General features: G+C 45.4%; 1 protein-coding gene across 5 annotated transcripts in view; it reads left to right on the top strand.

Annotated features, from left to right (window-relative positions):
• RAB27B (RAB27B, member RAS oncogene family) overlaps positions 1 to 17,416 on the top strand; it is a 347,777-nt gene that overhangs the window by 293,045 nt on the left and 37,316 nt on the right. The gene's annotated exons all lie outside the window — the stretch shown is intronic.

Genomic DNA, 17,416 nt, shown 5'->3' with positions numbered 1-17,416 from the left:
ATATCTGGTAACGATTTGTGCATATGGGGGTCATATCTGCTAACGATTTGTGCATATGGGGGTCATATCTGCTAACGTTTTGTGCATATGGGGGTCATATCTGCTAAAGGATTGTGCATATGGGGGTCATATCTGCTAACGATTTGTGCATATGGGGTCATATCTGCTGAAGGATTGTGCATAATGGGGGTCATATCTGCTAACGATTTGGCATATGGGGGTCATATCTGCTAATGATTTGTGCATATGGGGGTCATATCTGCTAACGATTTGTGCATATGGGGGTCATATCTGCTAACGATTTGTGCATATGGGGGTCATATCTGCTAACGATTTGTGCATATGGGGGTCATATCTGCTAACGTTTTGTGCATATGGGGGTCATATCTGCTAAAGGATTGTGCATATGGGGGTCATATCTGCTAACGATTTGTGCATATGGGGTCATATCTGCTGAAGGATTGTGCATAATGGGGGTCATATCTGCTAACGATTTGGCATATGGGGGTCATATCTGCTAACGATTTGTGCATATGGGGTCATATCTGCTGAAGGATTGTGCATATGGGGGTCATATCTGCTAACGATTTGTGCATATGGGGTCATATCTGCTGAAGGATTGTGCATAATGGGGGTCATATCTGCTAACGATTTGGCATATGGGGGTCATATCTGCTAATGATTTGTGCATATGGGGGTCATATCTGCTAACGATTTGGCATATGGGGGTCATATCTGCTGATGATTTGTGCATATGGGGGTCATATCTGCTAACGATTTCTGCATATGGGGGTCATATCTGCTAAGGATTTGTTTTATAATGGTTTTGCGGCTCCCAGTTTTTTTCTCTTTTCGGAAACGGGTCCAAGTGGCTCTTTATGTCTTAAACGTTGCAGACCCCTGGACTAGTCCAAAACCTGTCACTTCTGTCAGATTTCTACTACCTAGTAAGTGACAGCAACATAGGAGAAAAGTAATTTATGGCTCATTTTACTCTGGAAAAAAAGTACTTCTTATTTGTTTAAGTTTGCACATATTTTCAATTTTAAAACTTTTCACCATAGTGCCCCTTTAAGTACAGAGTGGGGGAGGCAATGTAAAACTTGCACTGGGGCCCAGAGCTCCTTAGCCACGCCACTGAACATAGCCAAAAACTTTTTCTGCGCTATATTCAGTCTGTGAAATGCCACTTTTTAAAGAAACTCAGCCTACTTTCAGAACGTATTGCCCTACTTTCCTTCAATGACTGTTGGCAGGCATCTTTCATTGTAAGGAAATCACCTGTTTCTATAGCTGTGGTAAAAATCGCCTGCTTTGTTCCGTAGCCCCTGCGGTGCGCCGTCCCTCGGATACGGGGAGGGTACTGGTGGACACGTTCCACATGTCACAGTGACCTCTGCAATGAATTGTGCTACAGCGATGCCTTGACATGCATTCATGAGTAACAGCACACACGTTATACTCCAGTCTCCAGCATATCGGCGGCTGTGTAGGAGAAGGGCGTGGCCGGGGCTGAGGATGACAAGCAGCCTGGGGCTAGCCTGCAAGTCTGTTATCATGGTTATAGAATGCATTCTAGTCTGTAGAGGACATTCAGGTCCCAGGGAGGAAATATGCTGAGGTTGCAGAATTTTCAGTCTGTTGTTTGAATCGCACGTGAAATCTAGCATTGCAAATCCTAGCTGCCTGCTATTTGCAATTAAACATTTTTTAAAAAAGTGCAACTTGTTGGATATCCCCTCATACTGGGCAATCGCATACAATTTGCATACAATGCTTTCGGGAAAGGGGGGGTTGAAGCTTTTTTTTTAACAGCATAAATATACTAATTTTTCTTCTATTGAAGGGAGATTATTTAAAAAAAAATGTAAAACAAAAATGCATGCAAAGCGCAAAATTGAACCACAAATGCATACAAAAACGCAGACTCAAATGTACGCACAAACAAGTGCGCTCCCAGCCTCAGGCCAGTACCTGCGTTAATGTGATTCTTGGCAGAAAAACACACCATAAGGCTCTCTACGGCCCACTTCCTGTGGCGGAAATACGTATTGCAAGCAATTTTTCCGTCGCAGATCCGATATGAAATGTCCCATAGACTTTCATTGGTTTAGCGTCACCCTGCATTAAAAATAGTAAAATGCAAAGCAATGAACACGCGCTAGTGTGAAACGGGCCTCATGGCTTGTTTCCACGAAGTGCAAATTTGCATTACAAACATTTGCATGCTTCTTCTCGTTTCCTGTGTAGCCACAGTGATGTCTTGTTGCAATGGAGATTAAAAATCGGATGCAAAAATTTACATTCAAAACGTGCATTAAAACGCATGCATTTTCACAAATTTGCATTAAAAAACACAAGTCCAGAACTAGACTCAAATACAGTAACATGTGAGACAGTGGAAATGGGCCCTTAACTCGTTGCAGGGTGAATGAGCAGATTACCTCAGTGCTGAGACAGAACCGCCCCATCTGGCAGCCAAACAGGAATGGGTCACCACTGACTGAAATCAGAAAGTGAACAGAGAACCATTCTTAGCACCCAAGTCATCTCAATAGAACATTAAAAATGCATGCCAACAATGTGTCTCATTATTAAAAAAAACTTCTATTTTTTGTTTTTGTTTAATTAGCCTACTTCCGCGGCCTGCCCGACGTCAGAAATTTCAGGCAGCTAGGTACTAATGTAATTGTTTTAATGCACACATTAGCAAAGAGTAAACAATACCTTTCAGCAACAGAGGGGGGTGGGCAATTAGGACAACTGCTTCAAAGAGTTTACAGAAGTCACAGATGCTATTTTTACACCTTCCCTCTGGAGAAATCAGGGCAGCTAGAAGGGGAGGGGGGGAACATGGCAGGTCCTATAGCTATTAGATACCAGGAGAACTTCCAGGTGTTAGGGCTCGTTCACACTAGGGGCGTTTTCATCTTTTTTTCAAGTGCAGGCGATTTTGAAAATTGCCCACAAAATGCGTGGTCAATGAATCTCTATGAGAAGGTTCACATCAGCGCGGTTCGTGTGCTGTGCGCTCAGCAAAGCGGTGCCTGTACTATTTTTTGGGGTGTCTTTGCTATAATGGAAGGTATAGGAAGAGCGCTAAACGCATTCGCGTTTTTTAGAATAAATACATTGTATCAATGTATTTATTCTTTTTTTTGGTCAAAGAGTTCATTTCCTGAGTTGCGTCAGGGATTGAATTACAAAACCGCTCTGGAAAAGCGCTTTTACTTGAAACGCAGCGTGCAGTGGAGCGCCAGGAGGGAGGGAAAAAGCGCACAAAAATGCAAAATACTTGTGTTTGCGTTTTCAATTTCAGGTGTGAATGAGGGGGCCGATTTCCACTAGGATATTTTTATTTTGTTTTTCGTATGCGGCTAACAACCATAACATAAGAAACAGAAGCAAATGAAATCTGCTGCATGCAATCCATATATTTTCTGCTTTTTACCGCATGCGAAAATTTGCATTAGGGCTGGTTCAGACGGACGTTTGCAGAGCGTTTACTGCCAGCATTTGGGGCTTGGCGTTAAACGCTCCCATTCAAGTGAATGGGAGCATTTGTACCAAGCTTTTACGCGCGTTTGCACAAACGCGGCGTTCGGGTCCCGATTTTCACTGGCGTTCAAGGAGCCCCTGGAAGCTACATGTTGCTTCCAGGGGCGGTTAACCGCGACAGGTAATGTCCCTCTAGGGGAAGAAAAAACGCGAACGCATCCGAACGCAATGCGAACGCTGCTGAAAGCCTGAACGCATCACAAACGCAACGCCAATGAACGCGACGCCTCCAAACGTCCGTCTGAACCAGCCCTTAAATGGAAACGACTCCATTGACGTTCATTGGTTACATTTTTAATACGAAGTGGAAACAGGCCCAAAAGCTCAGCCTCCCATTTTTGATGCATACGATAGAGGTTTTTTGTGCATCACACATCTGTTGTTTTTTTATTTTGGTTTCGTTCTGTAGACCCAGTTGTTTATCTCATCAGTTTATTGTCACTTCAGTTTCACTGTAACACAAGTTCTATATTGTAGGTAACATGATCTGGTGTAGTAGTGTGACTAGAGTGAGGCAATCAGATGAAGCTATGGCATTATGAGATGGTGTGTGTACCTGCGGGGGGCGGAGCTCTCTCCTCTGACCGCTGACCTTATTCCCCATCAGGTTCTGCCAGTCTCGGGGTTAGCAGAACTCGCTCGGCTGGCTTTCTCACATACTTGTCAATGTACATTCCACACTTCGCTATAATCTCCGGACACACACCCACATTACTCGTCAGTCAGCAGAGGCTATTACTTGAAGGCACTGGATGCCAGTCATAACACCCCCCTGCAGGATCCACACAGCTGACTGCAGTCTGGATCCACACCGGTTCCCTGGATCACTAGTTCCTCAACACACAGCACTGGTGCCACAGGGGGTACATTAGTTGAACTCAGGAGTTGTGTGAACTTGAGAGATCCTGCATAAACAAACATAAGTATTGCTAAGTCACTAAAAGCATTAACCCTTTCCAATTCATTTTGGATTACTTTTATAGCCATTGTTTGTGTGTGTGTGTGTGTGTGTGTGTGTGTGGGGGGGGGGGGGGGTTATGGGTGATACTTAACCACCCTGGCGTTCTGATTAAATCGCCAGGGTGGCTGCGGGAGGGTTTTTTTTAAATAAAAAAAAAACTATTTCATGCAGCCAACTGAAAGCCCACTAGAGGGCGCTCCGGAGGCGATCTTCCGATCGCCTCCGGCGGCAAGAGATAAAACGGAAGGCCGCAATAAGCGGCCCTCCGTGTTTCGCTTCCCTCGTCGCCATGGCGACGAGCGGAGTGACGTCATGGACGTCAGCCGACGTCCTGACGTCAGCCGCCTCCGATCCAGCCCTTAGCGCTGGCCGGAACTGTTTGTTCCGGCTACGCTGGGCTCGGGCGGCTGGGGGGACCCTCTTTCGCCGCTGCACGCGGCGGATCGCCGCGCTGCAGCGGCGATCAGGCAGCACACGCGGCTGGCAAAGTGCCGGCTGCGTGTGCTGCTTTTTATTTGGTTGAAATCGGCCCAGCAGGGCCTGAGCGGCAGCCTCTGGCGGTGTTGGCCGAGCTGAGCTCGTCCAGACCGCTCAGCAGGTTAATTAAATTGTAGGCCTCTTACAAACTCTACATCCTACATTTTGAGGGTATGGAAGGGACCCCTTGAGCTGCCTCTGTGTACATTTGCAGTGCCTGAGTGAGCCTTGCTGGTTCCCGAGATATGGCATACATATCTATCTCAGGAACCAGCAGGGCTCGGAGGTTGCAAATTAACACAGAGACAGCTTGGGAGTCAGGGCAAGCCTTAGGTTTCACTGCACACTGAGCGAAACCGGATTTTGGTGCCCCCCCCCCCCCCATCCTCTTTGCGCGCGTACACATATACTCACGCACACACACACAGGCCCATATATAGCACCAACAATTTGCAATGCTTGTTATAGCTGTAGTGCGTCCCTCCCCAAAAAATGCCCTCAGACTCAGTATAGGTAGGTAGGTAGCCAGGTATAGGTGCCCTCAGTATAGGATCTCATGTGTAGGTGCCCTCAGTGTAGGATCTCATGTGTATGTGCCCTCAGTGTAGGTAGCCAAGCATAGGTAGTATAGTTGCCACAGTAAAGGTAGCTAGTATAGTTGCCCCCAGTGTAAGTAGCATAGTTGTCCCCATATAGGTAGCATAGTTACCCCCAGTCTAGCTAGTATAGTTGCCCCATATAGGTAGCATAGCTTCCCCCAGTGTAGCTAGTATAGTTCCCCCAGTGTAGTAGCATAGTTGCCCCCAGTATAGGTAGCATGCCCCAGTGTAGGTAGTATGCCCCCAGTGTAGGTAGTATGCCCCCAGTGTAGGTAGTATGCCCCAGTGTAGGTAGTATGCCCCCAGTGTAGGTAGTATGCCCCAGTATAGGTAGTATGCCCCAGTATGCCCCAGTGTAGGTAGTATTCCCCCAGTGTAGGTAGTATGCCCCAGTGTAAGTAGTATGCCCCCAGTGTAGGTAGTATGCCCCAGTGTAGGTAGTATGCCCCCAGTATGCCACCAGTGTAGGTAGTATGCCTCCAGTATGCCCCCAGTGTAGGTAGTATGCCCCCAGTGTAGGTAGTATGCCCCAGTGTAGGTAGTATGCCCCAGTGTAGGTAGTATGCCCCCAGTGTAGGCAGTACCCAGTGTAGGTAGTATGCCCCCAGTGTAGGTAGTATGCCCCCAGTGTAGGCAGTATGCCCCCAACGTAGGTAGTATGCCCCCAGTGTAGGTAGTATGCCCCCAGTGTAGGTAGTATGCCCCCAGTGTAGGTAGTATGACCCCAGTTTAGGCAGTATGCCCCCAGTGTAGGTAGTATGCCCCCAGGCAATCCCCCCCTTCTCTGGCAGTGTAGGTAGTATGCCCCCATTATTCCCCCAGTGTAGGCAGTATGCCCCCAGTGTAAGTAGTATGCCCCCAGTATGCCCCCAGTGTAGGTAGTATGCCCCCAGGCAATCCCCCCCTTCTCCGGCAGCAGGCCGAGCAGAGACTGACTCACCTGACTTCCACGCTCCAGCGTCGACGTCACTCTTCTCTCCCTGCCTCCGCTCCATATGTAGTTAGAGCACGGCTACAAGAAAATGGCCGCCAATTGTCCGCATTTGTGGACATCGGCGACCATGTTCTTGTAGTCCTGCTCTAACTACAGACGGAGATGACGCAAGGAGAGACAGCGGGGCGGCAAGGGGCGACAGGGCGCATGCGCCCTTGAGAACTGGCGCCCTGAGCGACCGCTCCGGTCGCTCATATCAAAGGCCGGCCCTGTTGGGGGTTTCCCTCCATAAACTCAAAATTTGAGATGTAAGGTTTGTAAGAGGACTAAAATTTAAAGAATTCAAGGTGAACTGTATCTGAAAATACACTGCGCATGTGCAGGATGCAGTGCAGTAACGTAAGACAGCAAAGACTGTCATTGCACCGGCATCAGTAAGGGGAGGGGCAACACCAGCTTGCCTGCTGCAACTCCACCCCAATGCACGCAGAATTACAACACTTTGTTTCCTGTAGCCTGACTCGGTAACGGCACCCGTAACCGCGAGTCCAAATGCACCCATGTAATACTTGTATTGCAAAAGTAATATTTAAATGGTATGATGGGGTCGGCGGTGATCAAAGTGTCGGACTTAGTTGGATCCAAAGGGAATGATGCCGCGTTGGACTAAATCCACCAGTGGGGGCCCTAGCGGCAGCCATGTTTTCCTGTGTTGGACCATGTCCAAAATTGGGTCTGAAGTGTAAATAATTGACAATGTTGGACATAGTCCGACACAGTATTGGAAACGGTTAATACAGGCCTGGGCACACTTTAAGCGGCAGCAGGCCGCATTCTTTTTTTTTTTTTTTAATCTCTCCCCCCGTGCATCCCCCCCCCCTCCCCGAGACGTTCCGAGTGGGCGATAAGAAGAGGGTTAACTCACCTAATCGCCGCTTCCAGCCTCGGGTCTCCATGGCCACAGCAGCAACACCTGACACACCGTCAGCACGTGATAACTTATTACACATTGGCACGTATTGACTCCTCACAGCGTGTCACGGGACACAGCTATTGCCATGGAGACCGGACGCTGGAAGCGGCGGGTAGGTGAGTTATCCTTCTTTTTATTGCCCATTCACGACTCAGCAGCGAGCCGGATTCACAGAGCACGCGGGTCGTAGTTTTCTCAGCGATGGGTTAATGCATTCAAAAATATTGCTGAGTTTAAAGTTTATAACACTATCATTATAGTTGGACCGCACTATACTAGCAAAACGGAAATGAGACTGGCTCATGCTGCCTCCTGTAACTACCTATTGAACACAGGAATACATTTCCCTTGATCTCTATCTGTGCCTAGCTTGATTCCTTGGTTGCAAAAATGTATATCAGACGTGCGTACCTAGCTTTATAAAACACGTTTTACACTTGTGCCCTACAAGGTGAGATGACGATAATAAAAACTATTTAGATGTGGCAAAGATAAGATCAGGTGAAGAGAAGGTGATGGTGCCCATACATCAAACAATGTATGGGCAGATCAACAAAGAGACAGATCTCGCCCATGAGCGAAAGTACAACCACCAGTGAAAATAAAGATTGTTTGTGTAACAAACCTCAGTTCAGCATAGTATGGATACAGAGGCGCCAAAAGCATAAAAGAATCTAAAAAGTTTAACACATGAGAAGGCAGCGGTGGACTTACCTCCTCCAAGCAGACACAAAAATTGCCAATGTGTTTGTCAAATAGAACAAGTTTATTTACATACTACGGGGGAAAATGCAACGCGTTTTGCAGGTTTGATCCCGCTTCATCGGGCAATAACAACGGAGCAATAGCTTATGTGGTCAGTAGAAGAGCCAGGCACCTCTCAACCACAGCAGTTTAGAATGCCGATAAGTGTGCCTATAGCGATTCAGCATTTGCCTTTAAGGAAGTCTATGGACAAGCTGCGATAGGCGATCGCGGAGGGCTGGCGCTGGCTTGCACCTTTCTGGTAAGGGGCGTTTTCTCTCTGCTCACATTATTTCCTCTATTGGCATTCTGGGCAGTGATTTGTTACACAGACACTGTTTATTTTCACTGGTGGTTGTATTTTCGCTCATGGTGTGCCCTTTCCTCCTTGCTCTGTGGTTTTCTTTATTTTGCTTTACAACAGTTTGTTTTAATGGTGTTTGTTGTCATTGGAGTCACTTTTTTGGTTTTCACTACTGGTCACTATACTACAGCTACTTGTCATATGATGTGGATTTGACAAGTCAGACATTTGCACTTTATTTTGCTACTTTATGCGAGGATTTGAATAAGCCCCTCTATAATTTCCCCCCCTTGTGTCATTCTACCAGTCATACAATTTTAGGTGTTTATTTATGATGCCCTGTCATTTTGTATAATTGTTTATAGTAATGGTATTATGCTGCCCCCTAGTTATTATATTCCTAATTGTAATTATTTTTAGTATGGAATTATTATAATACAGAGAATCATGTTATACTTTACATGATCTGGTGCGATGACCTTTCTGTGCAGGGTTTTTAGTATGTAGTGCCTGTGCATTTTCCGGAGGCATATGCGATTCCGTATTGCGTAGTAAAAAAAAATAATAAAAAAAAAATGCATCCTGCTCTACTTTCCAGCACAACGCTTGCGGTTTTACATTTAAATCATTGGCTACTGTAAAAAAAAAACCTCAAGTTAAAACGCTTTGCGAACCGCACTATTGTGCAGCAAAACACTTGCGGGGAATCGTCTGTGATTCCCACAGATGCATGTGTGGTTCCCTCCCTCAGAGGCAGAGGGTTCACTGGACAGCAAATATCAAGGTGGGTTAGCGCTCTAAAGTTCAGTCGATATTTGATTCTGTTTTGCTATTGCACACTTAGCAGGGCAGCACTTCACCGAGCAGGAGTGTAATTGTTCATCCTTTGTCTATCATTGGTTTTACTGCTTTTTAGGTCTGTGAGCGCTAATACTTTCTTTTACTGTTATTCACTGGACAGCAAGGCAAATATGTCAGCCTCCATATCCCTCTCACTTTCGGTGCTCTTAGGCTGCAAGAGCACACAGTGAGACGTTACAGGCGCACGTTAGTGCAGCCTGTAACGCTCCCCCAACGCACAGCAATGTAACACAAGTGGGCTGTTCACACTGCCCACGTTGCGTTACATTGTAACGCAGCAAAGTGCTGCATGCAGTACGTTATAGGCGGCTAAGCCGCGTTAGACTGTGCGCACATGCTCAGTCATGTTGGGGAGGAGGGGAGACGGGCCAGGCACATGGCTAATTAATATTCACTGCACTCAGTGACGTGCAGTGTTTACTTCCTGGAGCGCCGTTCTGTGCGGCGATTGGCCAGGCAGGACCACGTGATGCCGCATGCGTCCAAGAGTACGCATCACGGACGCCAGAGTGAGCTGCACAACGCAGCTCACTCCGACGTCCACACCAGAGAGCACCAGGCATTGCGTTAGGGGCACGTTATGTGCCCTATAATGTCCCCTAAACGCAACGTCCTGGTGTGTAAGTAGCCTTAAAGGACAACTGAAGTGAGAAGTATATGGAAGCTGCCATATGTATTTCCTTTTAAGCAATACCAGTTGCCTGTCTATGCTGCTAATCCTCTGCCTCTAATACTTTCAGCCATAGACCCTGAACAAGCATGCAGCAGATCAGGTGTTTCTGACATTATTGTCAGATCTGACAAGATTAGCTGCATGCTTGTTTCTGGTATTATTCAGATACTACTGCAGCCAAATAGACCAGCAGCACTGCCAGGCAACTGGTTTTGTTTAAATGGAAACAAATATGGCAACTTCTACTGTATATACCTCTCACTTCAGTTGTCCTTTAAGCAATCTTTGAAAGTAACTTAATATTCTCATTAGCCACAAGTGCAAGAACAAGTGCGTACAAGGTTACAACACCGCACCATATGCTGTCACTGAACAAATAAAGGACAGCGAAATGTTTTTTCTCCAAAATACGCTCATTACTTGAAGATGACTTCATTTTTTAATTCAACAAACTCCGTTCAGAGCCAGAACTTGCAGCGTTTCCTGTGCCAGACCCACTCAGGCGGTTTTCAGGCTATAGATTGATTCCAAGGCTGAATCCTAATTGTGTTTTAGTGTAACCATAGTAAGAGCAGAATATATTTTCCTTTAGCAAGAGTCCAGGTTGCCATGGTTACCTGTTAGCACACGATCCTGCTTCTCACCCACTTTCAGTTTGCTGCGTGGACTGTCATGGACACAATTCCTTCTGCATGAACCCTGCTAATGAGTTATTCTGCGCTACGCACCGGTCATTTCTCACAGCGCAGACCAAGTGCGAGCTTAGGACACCGTTCATCATTAATCAATACGCGTCACTTGCATTATGAAAGCAAAAGCCAGATCTGTTATTGCTAACTGGGCATCTTCCCCTTAAAGCGGACTTTAACTCAGCACTTCCTCTCTGCTTTAAAAGATATACAACAGCATAATAACCTTTAACCTCTTGAGGACCGCAGTGTTAAACCCCCCTAAAGACCACCAGGCAATGTTTTGTGAAACTGGCCACTGCAGTTTTAAGGCCAACCTGCAGGGCTGCACAACACAGCACACAAGTGATCCCCCCCCCCCCCCCCTTTTCTCCCCACAAACACAGCTGGCTCTGTTGGTGGGGTCTGATCTCCTCCCAGATGTTTGTTTATTTTTTTGCAAATATCTATGTTTTGTTTTTTTTAAATAAATGTTACTATTTTTTTTTTTACTACCCCCTCCCTCCGTCCCAGAGCCAACCAATCATAGCGATCGGCTGTCATAGGCTTCAGCCTATGACAGCGGATCGCTGTCTTGCCACCCAGGGGGACAGTTGTGTCACAGGGCTGTCACCCAGTACAGAGCTGCTAAAAATCGCAGCGCTGTACTATGTTTACAGACGGCGGTTTCGTCGTCTAACAGTCTCTGAGCGGGAGACTGAAGGCGGAGCGCGATGTCCTGCAAATTGAAGTCCCTGGACTTTACACCGATCGGCACTAGGCGGTCCTGGGGCTGCCGCCACGGCCACGCCCATCGAGCTGATACAAATTCCTGCAATAAATCTGAAATGTCTACTTCCTGCTTTCATGGAAGCAGACATAGGGTTAACATCCTGTTTACAAATTAGCTGCTCTGCCATGGCGGTCAGCTGACACAGTTGAGGGATCAAATTACAACTTGTGATTAGTCACAGATGAGAGGGAATTAGACAGGCTAAACTCTCTAAATACATACAGGGTGCATTTCTCTATGTTTCCCTTCTGTTCTGTACAAGAATTCAGGTCCACTTTAAACGGTACATGAGGTGAGATGTTTCACAAAGCAATGGTAATATTGCTGCATGCACAGCAATTTTACAGTAACTACTGATGACTGAGTGGCTGCATTGCCTAATTGCCATTACCTGCGTTACCAAAGATACGCGAACGGCAATCTTACCATTGCTTCGTGAATCAGCGCCATGATGACATAAACATGTATGTACAATGCAAAGCATACAAATGACTAGGCTGTGTTCCTTTATTTCTTTTTCTGCCTGAAAGAGTTAAACATTCAGGTATTATTATTATTATTATTAATATTATGGCAAGACAGTCTCTCCCTAGTAAGACCTGGTCTATAGAGTGACCCTCACTAGTAACTAATTACAGCCATAAAACTCTTTCATGAAAATAACAGTTTCTGAATGCAGGAAATAAATAAAAGGCCGTAGTTCAAGAAAACACTAAACTTTCTTTTTCAGCTTTTAAACAGAAAATAAAACTGTAGGATTCTAAAAAAAAGAAAAGTAATTTTTAGGAATTTTAGGTTAGACACAACTGTGTATCACATCAGTTTATTTTTCATTATGGGTTTGCTTTAACCACTTAAGTCTATCTGGATGGATATATCTGTCCAGATAGACTGCCTTGCTGCTGCTGTGCAGGGCGCGCGATTGCACGCGCTCCCGCCACCTTCCATTAGCCCCTAAATCAATGAATGGGAACAACATTCCCATTCATTGATCTAAGTCCCCTATAGACAAACCAACGGCCTCTTATCAGAGGCCGCGGTATTTCTGCACAAAAAAAAAGTTTCCCATCCTCCTAATGCTTCCTGGAAGCGACAGCATCGCTTCCAGGACTTTTTGACTGTGGCCATCTTTGTAGCCAAATAGTAAAACTACACCCACATGCATTTTTTCCTAAATAAACACTTATTACATTTAAAATTAACTGTTTACCTCCCACTCCAAAAATTACCCAAATAACATTTTTAATTAAAAAAAATTACAATTAAAAAAAAATAGTTACCTAAGGGTCTGAACTTTTTGAATATGCATGTCAAGAGAGTAAATTACTATAATTTTTTAAATTATAAGCTTGTAAATAGTGATGGACGCAAATTCAAAAAACGCACCTTTATTTCCAAATAAATTTAATTTAAACAGTGTAATAACTGTGACAATCGGGCAAATAAAATACATGGGTTTTGATTATGGTAGCATGTATTAATTTCAAACTATAATGGCCAAATTGACACGCGAAAACCTTTGTTAGTGCGCGCATGTCAATCTTTACGCACGTAAACCTTCATGCGCGTTACATTGTGTACTAAACGCATAGCACAGTTCCGTGAATCAACCACCTGGAGTCTGGGCCAATAAATTCCCTGACTGGCCCAGACGTGGGCCACTGCGCATGTGCAGTCGCAGCCGTGTGCACCTCCCCAGTTGCACTGGGCGTAGACTGGAGCGTTCTGCACATGCCCAGTTCACAAAGATTGTAACGGCGCTTACGCGGTACACTCCCAGCCAGTTCAGATGCTGCGCGCAGCCAGTATAGCGCATGGTATTCCGCTGCCTCAGGATTGATAAAAAATAAAGGCCAGGCACAAACCACTGAGTACGCCATCCCCATCCCATTATAGTTCATTTTTCTATGTACACTTGTCTTCAGGAAGGTGTATTGTTTAGTAATCTCTTCCCAGGTTATCTGGCCGGACAGTATCTGCAGCACATTGATCTAGTGAGAGTGTATTAGTGTGCGGTTAGATAGGATTGTTTATTACAAAGTCTGGGATTAGTTATTGCGCTGGGAGCTTGGCGAGGGCCTAGTGAACAAAGCCGCACAGGCAGCCCTTCCAATGTGTCATTTATACTGTGACATTGTAATAAAGCAGCTGTCAATAGTTTATCTCTTAAGGCCATGTAATTGTGGCCCTGCCATTCCCCAGGGGATCAGGCCGCTAGTATTGTCCATGTATTTCACCGTGACAGCCAGGCGGACCTGTGTGTCCCCGGCAGTAATGAGCGGATATGTGCGGCGATTTGTCAGGCGGAGGTGCTGGGAATCGGGGAAATCAGCTGAGTGCTGCAGCATTTTGTTTGTTTTCATTATCTAGCGGTGGATTTTAATGTGAGACAGCAAGTCACACAGAATTACACACCATTAAAGAGGACCTGTAACCAAGGGTTGAACTTCATCCCAATCCAGGGCTGTGAAGTTGGAGTTGGAGTCGAGGGGTCGGAGCAATTTTGGGTACCTGGGGTCGGAGTAGGAGTTAGAGTTGGTGGTTTCATAAACTGGAGAGTCGGAGTCAGGAGTCAGAGTCGGATGATTTTTGTACCAAATCCACAGCCCTGGTAAGTATTTGACTAAGGAGTCTGAGTCTGAGCCATTTAGGGTACCTGGAGTTGGAGTCGGTTGTCTCATAAACTGAGGGTCAGAGTTGGAGTCGGATGATTTTTGTACCAACTCCACAGCCCTGTCCCAATCAGTAGCTGATACCCCCTTTCCCATGAGAAATCTTTACCTTTTCTCGAATAGATCATCAGGGGGCTCTGTATGGCTGATATTGTGGTGAAACCCCTCCCACAGTGTGATGTCATGACTATGGTCCTGACAGTTTCCTGTCTGTGAACCTTCTTGCATTGTGGGGAAATTGGCTGTTTCCAACTGTCAAGCAAGCAATATCTCTCTCTGTGCATATGTATATCTATAAACAAAAAAACAACCGTTTAGCCTATCGCATTGTTAGGGGGTGTGGTCAAAGATACTGGTAGTTAATGCTGCCTGTTTTTTTATGTCTGCCAGTAGCAAAGGTGACGACTTGCAGGCTGATTGTGGATCAAACAATATCAACAAATTATTTAGTGAATATCAATCATTTCTTGATCGCTCTTCTATTTTTTAAAGGACAACTGAAGAGAGGGGTATATGGAGGCTGCCATGTTTATTTCCTTTTAAGCAATACCAGTTGCCAGGCCCTCCGACTGACTCTCTGTCTCTAATACTATTAGCCATAGCCCCTGAACAAGCATGCAGCAGATCAAGTTATTGTCAGATCTGACAAGATTAGCTGCATGCTTGTTTCTGGTGTAATTCAGACACTTCTGCAGCCAAACAGACCAGCAGGGCTGCCAGGCAACTGGTATTGTTTAAAAGGAAATAAACATGGCAGCCTCCATATACCTCTCTCTTCAGCTGTCCTTTAAAGAGGCGCTGTAGTGACATATACCTGTAGTTGAATGCAGTAAATTATTCAGGATACCCACTTTTAGGGCTCTTTCACACTAAGACGTTGCGTTTCATGCAACGTTAAGGTCGCATAACGTGCCCCTAACGCAACACATGTTAGTATTGAAGTTGGACGTTATATAGAGCTGCGTTATGCGTCTCTTGATGCATCCGTGATGCGTACTTTGTGACGCATACTATCGAACGGAAACGGCGCATGTGGCAAAAGACTGGAGACCACGTGATCAGAACACTCCGCTGCTCTAACGTGCACCTGTAACGTCCCACTGTGAAAGCAGCCTTAAGTCTATTTTCTTGGCTTCAGCATCAGAAACTCTTCCTGTGGCTATATATTGCTGTATATTGGTATGTAGACCTGCCCTCCCAGTGATGGTTAGGCTAGGCCAGGCATGGGCAAACTTGGCCCTCCAGCTGTTGAGGAACTACAAGTCCCACAATGCATTACAGGAGTCTGACAGCCACAGTCATGACTCATAAAGGCAAATGTATTGTGGGATTTGTAGTTCCTTAACAGCTGGAGGGCCAAGTTTGCCCATGCCTGGGCTAGGCTGTTTAATACCAAGAATCGCCCCCCCCCCCAACCCCCCCAAGAAATTCGGGGAGACCAGGTATGGTTTGTACTGGCTTCAGAACTCTCAGTAAACAAACATTCTGCAGAGATTACCTGACAGAGCTGACGATGTAACCACCTGTGATAAATCAGGAAGAGGAAAGATTTTACAATGGGCAACCCATGACTACATAATCTATAAATGAATATTGTAAGAAAATAAGCAATTTTAGTTATTCAGTTGTATTCACTTCCTCATGTGCAAGGATACATTTGTCCCATAGCAATATGCATTGTAAATTACTTTTTTCCCATGCCGCTGCCACAGGAAGCACTAGAAATCTGACAGGTTTTAGTCCATCTCCTCATGGGGTATTTTCAGGGTTTTCTTTATTTTCAAAAATAGACCTGACGATTATGGGCAGATTCGACAAAGAGAGAAATGTATCTCGAATCGAATCTGATTAGAGATACATTTGTTACATAGTTACATAGTTATTTTGGTTGAAAAAAGACATACGTCCATCGAGTTCAACCAGTATAAAGTACAACACCAGCCTGCTCCCTCACATATCCCTGTTGATCCAGAGGAAGGCGAAAAAACCCCTACAAGGCATGGTCCAATTAGCCCCTTAAGGGAAAAATTCCTTCCCGACTCCAGATGGCAATCAGATAAAATCCCTGGATCAACATCATTAGGCATTACCTATTAATTGTAGCCATGGATGTTTTTCAATGCAAGGAAAGCATCTAAGCCCCCTTTAAATGCAGGTATAGAGTTTGCCATAACGACTTCCTGTGGCAATGCATTCCACATCTGTCTTTTTGTTGATTCTGCCCATACACTACAGGCCGATTCCCGTCCGATTTCAGCATGAAATCTTCAGGGAAACGTCTGAGTCCGCACCGCTGCTGCCCCCAATGTATAAATGTTCCCACCAGTGTGTGCATTTCTATATTACCTGTCCTGTAGCAGCCTCCGCACGGTGTCCGTAACCTCTGGACAGCTCTCCGTACACGCTACTGGCGCATAGCGTCTGACGTCAGACAATATGTGCCAGTAGCGTGTAATGTATAACTGCAGCGGCGGGGGTTTCGTCATCTTGTCGCTCGTTCCAAAATCGGCCGCCGTACCGCTACACACCTGACCAGCCAACTTCGGCCTGAAATCTTGCGGCATGCACGATCGACCATGCAACCAATTTCCAATTGGTCACTTGGACTTGTCGGTCGGGCATGCACTTGGCAGCACCAATTTTCATCCAATTCGATTATAATAATCCAATTGGATGGTCGATTGGCTGCCAATTCGCCTGATGTATGGCCACCTTTAGGGCTCTTTTACACGGCAAAATACAGATGCAATCGAATTTGCATTGCGACTTTTCTGCGATTATTCTCTGATTTATGTACAGTGTGCGTTTTACATTGTGCTTTTTTAGCCCTGTATATTGTGAAACATGTCTGCACTTTGACAAGAATTGAATAGAATAATTTCTCGTGAACATGTACTACAAATAGATTACATGTGAAAGAATGTAACTTCAGGTCAAAGCCTAAGATAATCTTTTTTCCCATGAATGTATATAACAGCTGCTGATTATCAACTCTTGTGCTATCTAATGTCTGAACTAGTCTCTGCTTGTGATGTCACTTCCTGTCATGTTTCTGTCATGTCCAAACGCAACGCTAAGCAACAGAAATCACACTGGGGTTTTTTTTGTTTTTTTTTGCTGTTTCCCTATAGAATAAACGTTTGATTAAAGTAACCTTTCAGTATTGTATTGTAGCAGGGTTGGAAAAGGTAATATTTGG

The sequence above is a fragment of the Hyperolius riggenbachi genome, chromosome 1, assembly GCF_040937935.1.
Source record: "Hyperolius riggenbachi isolate aHypRig1 chromosome 1, aHypRig1.pri, whole genome shotgun sequence".
Classification (NCBI taxonomy): Eukaryota; Metazoa; Chordata; class Amphibia; order Anura; family Hyperoliidae; genus Hyperolius; species Hyperolius riggenbachi.
The sequence above is the reverse complement of the archived record's forward strand: the minus strand, read 5'-3'. Positions and strand labels throughout refer to the sequence as shown.